Raw genomic sequence first — 12,329 nt, 5'->3', positions numbered from 1 at the left:
ACGATTGGAGCTGGCAAGAAGTAAGGGTGCTTGTTAAGCAAGGATTAGTTTGGGTTCAAGACGATTACGTAGTTGCTAAGTAGAGCTGGGGGGCTTTGAAACTACAAGGTTGCATCTAGGAGCTGCTAGTAGATATTATTTTGAAAATGGCTGATGGTGTCCGAGTTATATACAATTCAGAAGGTTCAAGTTCTCAGTGATACAGGAACATGTCTAAAACCACATCCACAATGGCCACCCAGCTCCATCTTGGATGCCTGAACCATAGTTACTCCCATTTTAATTTTTAAATGACCTTAAATATGTCATCAGTGTCATGAGTATCTTTGCCTTGGAAAAAACTCATAAAATCTAAAAATGTTTCAAAATACATGGCAGGTGTAAATATTCAGGTTATTGTGTTTCTTTCCATCTAAAATTCACGAACTAAGAATGCATGCACTAAGTGAGGGATGTAGTTCAATTACAGAAATGTTTTGTAATTGAGTCATTACTCTGCCCAAGGTAGTATCCATTTGCCAAATGCAAAAATATCTCCTCTAAAGCAGTTAGTGCCAAATCCATGGTATTAGAGGTGATTTAGTTTCAGCAAAATAGCATCAGCCATCGTAATAAGTTAATACTGGCAATTTTATTAGTTGTGATTTGGTTTGTGTTCAATATGTAGGTTTGTTTTGATTTTGTAGTTACGTAAGAGTTGTAAGAATCTCATACCTAATATTGGATTTGGACAAACAATTTTGGTATGATAATTAAATAATTAATAATCAATCATAGAAGTCTAATAAGTTTTCTCTTTTGAAAGTGGACAGTAATCAAACCTGAATGCATTGGCTTGTACACAGAGTCCTGAAAATCCTCTTGAATGGTCTTTGGCATCTCTAGGTAAGATTAAATCAGTAAGGTTGCTGGGGAAGGTGGGGAAATAGCAAAGTTAGAACCCACAGTGTGTTCTGAAGAGCGTGTTCTGAAGGAGCACTTTTCAGTATAAATTCTAAGGTAGCCAAGTAGAATAACTAGTCACATTTTCAGTAAGAGATTTGGAGTCAAGAAGGAAGCCCAGGTTTCCGGTTTCGGTGACTGGGTGGATCCTAATGTCATAAATCTAGGTAAGGAGCACAGGAGGGTGAACAAGTTTGACTGCTTAGACCTGATCTGCCCTGACTTGCCCTGACGAGCACTTCTGGTGTCGTTACCATCAGTTCTCCAAAATGACACATAGCCACAATTATCTGTCAGTACTCTTTGGCTGCACAAGACAGAATTGCACTGGAGAGGCAGGGGTGGTTTGGGGTCTGTTACCGGAATAAGCCAGAGAGAGGACTAAGCAGACACTTCTGTTTCTCTTTGTTTCCTTTAAACCTCTTACTCCTAGACTTGCTCCCTTTTGAATAACATATTCTAATTTTCTGATTGATGTTACTGATTTTCATGAGGCATTACTTTCTTGGTTCTAAGAATTTTCAATATTTTCCCTTGCTGCATTGCTCTACAGAGATTTAGCTCCCCCTAGAGACACAATCCTGTGGCTGCAGTCCCCGGGGTCGCAGGGAGTCGGACACTTTCTCCTTTCTGGGTCAACCTAGTTGGAGCAAATCAAACTGTTTTCCCTATTTCTTTCATACATCATCATTTAAGATCATCAAGAATTCGAGTTCCAGAATCTGCCCTTGTCTCCTTTTACAATATCTGTTTATTTCTGGACAGCTTTCAGAAAGGAGAACACTTTTGGCAGGTTAATCAGGGAAACTGCACAGGCTGACAGCAACAGCAATGAAAGTCTCAGGAACATGCATGCGATTGGCTTCTGCATGGAATTACATGCAAAATCGTGGAGCTCTGAGTCACCTTATTTGTAAAGCTTGAAACAAACGGAAACAGCTATTTGATGTTTCCCTTGAAGACACTTCCAGCTCTGGTTTCTGTTTCCCAGAGGCCTAATGTTACAATCCTCATGGTGTCTATGATGTTTATACTACCACCAAAGGTCAAACAAGAGGTAAACAGACATTTTAGTAGGTTTACTGCTATTTTGTCTCTTCTTTGTTACCCACAGTACTTTTATAATAATCCTATGAAAAAAAAAAGAAGAAGAAGAAGAGGGGAGGGAGAGAGGAAGGGAGAAGGAAGGAAGGCAGGCTGGCTCTTTCTTTGTAGGATGCCATTTCCTTCAAAGCTTGTGTCTTTTGAGACCAAGGTATCACCATAATTTTGTTTGCAAATCAGATTCACCAATGATTATTTTTAAAATATTTAGATGCCTGTACCCTATCTCTCAAATAACTGATTCAGTACCAATTTCTATTTCATTAGTTCCTTTATTATTCCCTTCATTCTACTATCTTTAGGTTTGATTTGCTCTTTTTCAGACATCTTGAGATGGATACTTAGAGCTCACTGATTTTCCTTCTAAGTGTGGTGTTAGCGGCATCCTTTCAGCTACATGTCACACTTTCATTATTGTTCCAATACAACATTTTAAATTCCACCGTGATTTCTTCTTTGAGATATGGATTATTTAGAAACATAGTAAAATATTAACATGTTTTCCCCTGACGTTGGGAACAAGATAAGAGAAGGATATGTCCATCCTTCATTTCTCTTTGACATCCTCTGGAAGGTCCTTAATAGTATAAGGCAAATAAAAGAAAAAAAAGGCTTAAGAATTAGAAAGTAAGAAGTAAAATGGTCACTCACAGACAATATGGTTGTGCATGTAGAAAATCAAAAGGATCTACAGATGAATTACTAAAATTAAAAATAAATTTAGGGTGCTGAATAAAAGGATAAATTTATAAAAATTGCCAATATTCCTATATAACAGCAGCAATAGGGAAAAATTTTTAAATGCCATTTACAATAGCATCAAAAAACATCAAATACTTAGTATTAAGTCTAAAGAAATACATGCAAAAGGTCTATAGAGAAAAGTGCAAGACGTGATTGAGAAAAACTGAAGAAAATTTAAGTTTTTCTCATATTTATGAATTAGATGACTAGATATTATAAAGATATCAATGTAATCCTAATCAACATCCCAGCTAGTATTATTATAAGAATTAGTAAACTTGTTGTAAATTTTATATGAAAATGCAAATTGTTCAGAACAGCCCAGATATTCGTGAAGAACAGACGTAGGAGACTCACTATATGATATTAAGGCTTATTATATAAAGCTACAATAACTAAGACTCTGGTATGGGCACAAGAGTAGATAAACAGATAAATGGGACAGAACAGAGGACAGAAATAGATGCTTATAAATATGGAAACTTGATTAATGACAAAGGTGCACTGCAGACTAGTGAGAACAGGACAGTCTTGGTAATAAATGGAATTGGGTCAACTGCATATCCATATGAAGAAAAAATGAGTCTTGATCCCTTCTTCAGACTCATCAAAAAGCTATTTCTAGGTGCGTTGCAAATCTAAATGTGATAGATAATGTAATAAAGCTTCTAAAGAGAAAAAGAAAAAAAAAGAAAGAGAAAAAGAACATTTTCATAACCCTGGGAAAAGGAAAGATTTAATATGTAAGATGAAATGAAAACATTGATAAATTGGACTACATTAAAATTAAAAGCATCTGTTCATCAAAACATCATTAAGAGGGCAAAAAGGCAAGCCACAGAGTGGAATAAGATATTTGCAATGTGTATAACTGACAAAGGACTCTGAGTAAATAATTAACTGATCAATCAATAAGATAAAAAAGCAAATCCAATAGTAAAATGGGCAAAAGATGTGAATGGGCCAGTAGATATCCAAAAGAGCAACAATTATATGAAAAAGTGATCAGTTTCATGGAAACTAGAAAACAAAATAAAACACACCCACCAGAATGGCAAGCATCTTAAAAACTGACAATATGAGGTGCTGATGATGTATGGAACAACGAGACTCTCATACACTGCACCTGGGTCCCCTATATTGGCAGGCAGACTCAACCACTGGACCAACAGTGAAGTCCAAGCTAGTAAATTTTAAATTTAGATTTTGCATTTTTCAGCTCTAGGAATTCCATTCGGTTCATGCATTAGTCTACTGGGGCTGCCATAATAGAATATCACAGATTGGATGGCTTAAACAGCAGAAAATTATGTGTCACATTTCTGGAGGCCAGAAGTCCGATAACAAGGTGTTGATAGGTTTGGTTATCCCCTGGAACATCTCCCCTTTGCCTGCAGATGGCGGCCTTCTCTCCGTCCTCACATGGACTTTTCTCTCCTGTGTGTGCCTCCCTGATGATTCTTCTCCCTGTAATGACAGTAGTCACATTGGATTAGGGCTCCACCCTTATAACACTGTCATAAAATTGTAATGATCTCTTTAAAGTTCCTATTTCCAAATCACATTGGGTGTTAAGGCTTCAACATGTGAATTTACAGTGGGAGTAGGGGAAACAATTCAGTCCGTAACATTGTATAGTGGAATATTATTTGGCAATAAAGAGGGAATGAAATAGAAATACAGGCTATAATATGGGTGAACCTTGGAAACATTATGCTAAGTAAATGAAGCCAGTTGCAAAAGAGTACATATTGTATGATCCCATTTATATGAAATGTCTAGAACAGGCAAATCTACAGAGTCTGAAGATAAACAGTTGCTCATGCTGGGGGCAATGGGGTGAAGGATTGGGAAGGAACAGGTAGTGACTGCTGAGAGATATAGGGCTTCTTTTTGTGGTGATGTAAATGTTCAAAATTGATGTAATGATAGTTGCACAACTCTGAATATGCTAAAAACTCGTGAATTGTACATTTAAAATGAGTCACTTGTATGATATATGAATTACATCTCAGTAAAGCATTACAAATACATACTGTATGATTCCATTTGTTAAAAGTTCAAAAATAAGCAAAACTAATGTTTAATGAGAGATTGTGGTTATCTTTTAGAGAGAGAGGAAAAGCAATAAATGAGAGGGGCCACAAAGGCCATGACAAATCTGGCATGTTAGCAATATTCTTTTTTTTTTTTTTATTTAGCTTAAGGTTACATGAGTGTGTTCACTTTGTGATAAATCACTAAAAGGAAAAACACCATTTCCTCTCTATATGCAATTCTTCTGACATCAGATGTTTGGGGTTTTCCACACCAAACAATTCTCCAGTTCTTGGCAGACACTGGCTGGATGTCCTACAATTTAACTCAGTTCTAAAACCAACTGCCTGGAGTTGGCACAGACTCACAGTTAAGAGCTGAGTCACACAAGATTGTCCCCACTTCAGATGCCAATCAAAAGTCCCAAAGTGTAACTTGTACTTCTGAATAACTGGCTATATATCAGGGGTTCCTGTGACCCCCTCAAGTTTGGCGATTTGCTAGAATGGCTCACAGAACCCCGGAAAACAGTTTACTTACTGTTGCCAATTTATTGGGGTTTCCCAGGTGGCGTTAGTGGCAAAGAACCTGGCTGCCTATACAGGAGATGTAAGAGACGTGGTTTCAATCCCTGGGCTGGAAAGATCCTCTGGAGGAGGGCATGACAACCCACTCCAGTATTCTTGCCTGGAGACTCCCATAGACAGAGGAGCCTGGTGGGCTCCATAGGGTCGCAGAGAGTTGGACATGACTGAAGTGATTTAGCACGCATACACGCACCAATTTATTACAAAGAATAAATTAAAGAATACAAATAAATAGCCAGATGAAGAGATACATAGTGTGAAGGGTCCTGAGCATAGGATCTTTTGTCCCTGCAGAGTTTGGGGTGCACCACCCTACTGGCATATCGATGGTGTTCTTGTTCACCAAACTGGAAACTCCCCAAACCCTTTGATTAGAATTTTTATGAAGGCTTCATTTCATTGGCATCAGTGATTGCCTTAACATTTAACCACTTTTCCTTCCCCAGAGGTTGAGGGGTGGAGCTGAAAATTCCAACCCTCTAATCACATGGTTGAGTCTCCTGGTAACCAGCCCCACATCCTTAGGGGCTTTCTAAAACTTGCCTCACTAACATAAACTTGGGTACTGTTGAAAGTGACTTGCCATGAACAACAATGGACACTCCTTTCACTTTTATCACTCTGGAACCATTTCAATAACTGGGAATAAAACCAAATATTATAATAAAAGATGCTTCTTTTACCTGTTTTAGGACCTAAGGACAAAAAACAATTATAACAAGAGATGTTCTGTTACTCTTACCACTTAGGAAGTTATAAGAGTTTTAGAAGCTCTGTGCCAAGAACCAGGACAAAGACCCAATAAGTATTTCTTATTATATCATAACATCACAGTCATCAAGCATACTGATCTTAAAAATAAAAGTTATTTTACTAGCAAAAAATGGGTTTAGTTGGGAATAACAGAGAGCTGCAGTTCAAGACAAACAAGCCACAGCAAAAACTAAAAGCAAGTTCAACAAACAAAGGAGAAGAATATTATTTTATACAGAAAAAGGAGGAAGTAGAAGATTATTACCATGAATGAAAGCCCATTGGAGAAAACTGGGAGTTCAGGGTGATGACAGTTTCTCATTGGTTAAGTTGCTGGGGTAGCTGATTTCTTGTAGGATACTCAACATACACCTTGTCTGTTTAGGGCCTGTAATTGACGATTCTTTCCTGTTGGTGATTCTTCTATTGGGGTCTGTAATTGACAGTTTTCCTGTAGTTAACTGACTTTGAGTGGTACTGCATAAAAGCTCCCCGCTTCCAGCCTCTCAATGCCATTTTAGTGACAATTCCCTTTATTAATTTTCACAAACTTATGATACACAGTGTTCTCTGTGTGTTACACTTCAATGTTTTAAAAACACTTATTCATTTAAAAAATACCAATATATTCGAAGTGGGTAAACTATTTGTATGTTTTTCACAAGTTCCTTAATGGAAGTTTCTGTAAGAACCCCACTGTCTATGAGTATGCCTATCACACTGACACATTTGGAGATCAGTAGCCAATCTAGCAAGGAGGGTCTGCTAAGATTCTTTGAGATTAATATTTGAACAAGAAATGTCATACAAAAAATAAAAAATAAAGAAATGTCATACAGGTATAGAGGTGTATTCTTAATTTGGTATTCCCCAGAGCAGGACCTAAGATGAGAATTGCATTTGGCGTGTGAGATGATTCTGTTACCTAACTCAGGTTCGGCTGCAAATGGCTCAAGAATCCCAGAGAGAGAGAGAAGTTCTGGGTAAAAGGAAAGATAGGTTGATGGAGGAAGCTGGCAATCCTGGGAAAGAAGTAGACTCATGTCCAAATAAACCAACTCCCTACTCCCCAAAAATTATTTAGGGAAAAGAGGAGGATACATGCTAAGAGGGGTTGTGGGATGTGTGATCAGCTCATTGACATTCTTTTGATTGGTTGGTGGTGAGATACTCAGGAGTCAACATCATCAACCTTCTGGTTCCAACCAGTCTGGAGTGTACGTGCTTGTGGACAGGATGTAATTCACTTCTTCCATCTGGTGGGGGCTTCAGTGTCTGTAAAATAACTCAAAGAATATGGCTCAGAATATTATCTAAGTCCTCGAGAAGGAACTAAAGTTCCTTGACTTTGCTTGATGGCTAAACTATTATTATTTTGTCTTGTTTGTCTGTTTTCCTTTGTTTCTGCGTTTTCTCACTTCTCTGATTAAATTTATTCTTCAGAATTCATGGAAGGCCTAGGAGGCTAAAATTTTTCTACAAACAATAGACAGGCAGGGGACCTCCCTGGTGGTCCAGTGGTTAAGAACCTGCCTGCCAATGCAAGGCACATGGGTTCTATCCCTGGTCAGGGAAGATCCCACATTCTGCAGAGCAACTAAGCCCATGTGTGACAACTACTGAACCAAAGTGCTGCAACTATTGAAGCCCGCATACCTAGAACCCGTGCTTCACAATGAGAGAAGCCACCACAGTCAGAAGCCTGAGACTGCAACTAGAGAGTAGCCCCTGTTTGCCACAACTAGAGAAAGCCCACTTGTAGCAATGAAGACCCAGTGCAGCCATAAACAAATAAATAAAAAGGCAAGTGTATGGGGGCATGGGTAGTGCTGTGTCCTGGGAAGGCCCCTTAGGGTCCTACTCAGTTATAATTCCAGGAAGCGACCATAGTACAGAAGTAGGAAAGTGAGACAGAGAAGGGAAGGAAGCCGGGCACAGAGTACAGGTTCCCTCTATGGGTAATTAAGGGTCAATCCCTCTAAAGTCCTTTGATAATGGCCTCTATTTTAAAATACAGAAATAGGGGCTGAGAGATATTAAGTAACCTGCACAAGCTCACAGATCTAATTTGAAGTGGTAGAATAAGAATTTGTACCAATCTGATCAGAGCCCAAGGACAGTTTGGCCTGAAGGACACCAAGGTTTTAGAAACTGGGATTTAGAAATAAGAGGAAAGAAAACCAAGCAGACTGCAAGCAGATGGAATGATTGCCTGGAATCAATGCTGTTGTCTGGATCTTGCTTTTATCCAATGACTGGGCCAGGTGAAAGGTTGAGTCTGGTCATGGACACGATAAAATGTATGGAATTCTCTTTCTAGAATATGAACTCAGACATACTCAATGAATACTTTTTGTAATCTTTATAAATTTGCAAGTTAAAGAAATCTTCTTCTGATGTACATCTGTAGGCAAATATCTGGACTGAATGCACTTCCCTGAAGTTTATACAGTGAGCAATCTAAAAATGTGGGAAAAATCAGGTTGGCAGCCCCCTGATAAAGTGTTTGATATCATTTTAACAAGTCCTATTTCCATCCACATGTACTACTCTTACAAGAACTTGTAGAGCAAGGAGGCTATTAGCAAACTTTATGGTAACTTAATATCTGGCAAAAACTCCTGGGTCTTTTCCGTGAGTCAGAAATAACATTACTCACTTAGCATCTGTACTTTGAGTTCAGTACTCAAAGATAGTACTCAAAGTATTCAATTGTTAGTACTTGATTCAGCTCTAGGATAAACAACAAAAACCTGCTGCTTCTTTAGATGCTTATTTCTCAGATGCTTGTTTTCACCGACCAAAATACTATTTACTTCTCAGCACTGCTGTTTAGTTCTTGAATACAGTGTTCTTTCAAAGATCTGTACCCTGCAACAGAAAGCAGGTAGGAATCTAGGTTGCAACTTTGCTATAAAAAAGGTTTGTGGAAAAAAAATTTTTTTAAGATACAATTGATAAAGAACTATTGTTCAAAATATACAAAGAGCTTTTAAAACTCAACAATAAGGAAACAATCTGACTTTTAACAAGGCAAAACCATTGGACAGACATTTTACCAAAGATGGCAAGTAAGCACAAGAAAAGATATTCAGCATCATTTGTCATTAGGGAATTGCAAAGTAAAATAATGATATACCACTATACACTTATTAGAATTGCCAAAATCCAAAACAATGATGACACCAAATCCTGGCAAGAATGTGGATCAACGAGAACCCTGATTGCATTGCCGGTAGAAGTACAAAATAGTACAACCACTTTGGAAGACAGTTTAGTTGTTTCTTACAAAACTAAACAGACTCTTACAATGTAATCCAGCAATCAAGATCTTGGTATTTACTCAAATAAACTGAAAACCTATGTCCACACAAAAACCTGCACATTATTTATAGCAGCTTTATTCATAGAGACCAAAACTTAGAAGTATCCAAGATTCTTTCATAGGTGAAAGGATAAAAGAACTGTGATGCAGACAGTGGAATACTGTTCAGAGCTAAAAAGAAATGAGCTATCAAGCCATGAAAAGACATGAAGAAAATTTAAATGCATATTACTAAGTAAAAATAAGTCAATCTGAAAAGACTACATACTGTATGATTCCAGCCATATGATATTCTGGGAAAGGCAAAATTATGGAGACAGTGAAAAGATCAGTGGCTGCCAGAGGTTTGTGGGAAGAGAGAGAAGAATAGACAGAGCATACAGTGAAACTATTCTGTATGACATTCCAATGGTGAATACCTATACTGTATTTGTCAAAAACCATAAACTAGACAAGCCACCAGGGGGTTTCCCTGGTGGCTCAGACTGTAAAGAATCTGCCTGCAATGCAGGAGACCTGGGTTTGATCCCTGGGTCTGGAATATCCCCTGGAGAAGGGAATGGCTGCCCACTCCAGTACTCTTGTCTGGAGAATTCCATGGACAAAGGAGTCTGGCAGGATACAGTCCATGGGGTTGCAAAGAGTTGGACACAACTGAGCAACTTGGCACACACACAGACTGGACAACACTTAGAGTGAACCTAATGTAAACTAGAGACTTTGGGTGATAAAGAGGTGTCAGTGTAGGTTCATCCCTTATAACAGATATACACTATGGTACAGGTTGTCTATCATGGCGGGGGGTGGGGGCGGGCAGGTGTGGTTAAGTCTGTGTGAGGGCAGGGATATATAAATTTTATCTCTGAACCTAAAACTGCTATAAAAAAATAAAGTTCACTAGCTAAAAAAAGTTTGAAAGCCAATATGACAGGGGACAAGGAGGGTGCAGAAGGTGAGCCTGGCAGAAGAGATCAGGAAATTCAAAATATTGGGCAGACAACAGGCCAAATAGCAGAGAGGCAATCCAGGATGGAGTGATCAGCAGGTCCTGTTTAGGTGTGCATAGACAAGAAGCGTCAATGCAAGTGTGAGAAGGGGACAAGTATTGCATCTGGATAGGCAGGCAGCATCCTGGAGGAAGCGGCACTGTGGGTGGAATTGCCAGGCTCTGATCCCACAGCAGAACCGTTTGACCTCGACCCTGTTTTAAACGTTCTTCCAGGGCCTGGGGGTTGGTTCCCCAACAGCTTATTCTGAGTGATCTGAGGACAGAGATGCCAGGTTACGTCAGTTTCCACCCATTCCTCTCTTCCTTCCCTGTTTTATTTCCTTGTCAAGATACCAGCCACAGGTCTACCCGTAAGAAAACTAATGTTAGCTCTAGAGAAATGAAGTGCTTCTGAAGAAACCCCAGCAAAGAAGAATCTGATATATAAGGTCTCCTTCACAGAAATCCCTGACTTCCAGTGGTTAGGACGCCACACTTCCACTGCAGGGGGCCTGGGTTCAATCCTTGCTCAGAGAACTAAGATCCTGAACGCTATATGATGGGCACCCCCCCCCCCCCGCCCGACACACACACACACACAGTCTCCTTCATTTGCTGAATTCCTTAAGGACCAAGTCTGAACTATAAAAGGCTTAATCAATAAGGCAAAGTCATTACTCCTCATAATAAGCATACTAGCAATGAAACAGTTCTAGGGGAGATTAATTCAGTGAAGCGTCTTTCTTCTTTTTTATTTAACTTTACCCTTTTCCCAGTCTCTTTCTTCCCCTGACTCCAAGTCCCTGGCAACCACTTTTCTACTGTTTCTATGAGTTGAACTTTTTATTTATTAATAAATTCCACATATAAATGATACCGTGCAGTACTTGTCCTCTCTGTCTGGCATTTCATTTAGCATAATGCCCTCAAGGTCCATCCATGTTGTTGCAAACATCAGGATTTCCTTCTTTCTTGGACACTTAGCTTGTTTCCATATCTTGGCTATTGTGAATAATGCTGCAGTGATCATAGGCATGCAGGTCTCTCGTGGACACCCTCTTTTCATTTCCTTTGGATATGTATATCCAGAAGTGGGATTGCTGGATCATACAGTAGTAGCTCTATTTTTAATTTTTGAGGAAGTCCCTGAGCCAGTTCCCCTCATGGCTGTTATAGCTTGGATGCTGCAGTCCTAGGCATCACGTGAAGGAAGACCCAACAATATTGAGGGGTTAAGAGAGCATTTTCTTCCATGTATTTCTTTTTATCTGGGAAAACTTTCTTTTTTATCTGGGAAAAACTCTTCTCCCAGTCACAAGAGGACATGATTCCCCTTATATAAGGAGCTAGAGTAGTCAAAATCATAGAGATGAAAAGTAGAATGGTGGTTTCAGGGGTTAAGAAGAGGGGAGAATGTGAAGCTGGTATTTAACAGGGGCAGAGTTTCAGCTGGGGAAGATGAAAAAGTTCTGGAGATGGGTGGTGGTGATGTTTGGACAACAGTGTAAGTGTTCTTAATGTCACAGAACTGTACACTTAAAATGGTCAAAAATGGTTAAACTTTTAAATGGAGATATAACTGACATATAATATTGTATTAGTTTCAGGTGTAAAACATAATGATTCAATATATGTATGTTTACATAATAATCACCACATTGAGTCTAGTTAACTCCATCACCATAAATAGTTACCATTTTTTTTTCCAGCGATAAGAGCTTTTAAGATCAACTCCTAGCAGCTTTCAAAAATACAAAACAGTGTTATTAGCTATAGTCACCATGCTGTACATTACATTCCTAGACTTATTTTATTATAACTAGAAGTTTGTAACTTTTGACTACTCTCC

The sequence above is a fragment of the Cervus canadensis genome, chromosome 7 (genome assembly GCF_019320065.1).
Source record: "Cervus canadensis isolate Bull #8, Minnesota chromosome 7, ASM1932006v1, whole genome shotgun sequence".
Lineage (NCBI taxonomy): Eukaryota > Metazoa > Chordata > Mammalia > Artiodactyla > Cervidae > Cervus > Cervus canadensis.
The sequence above is the reverse complement of the archived record's forward strand: the minus strand, read 5'-3'. Positions refer to the sequence as shown.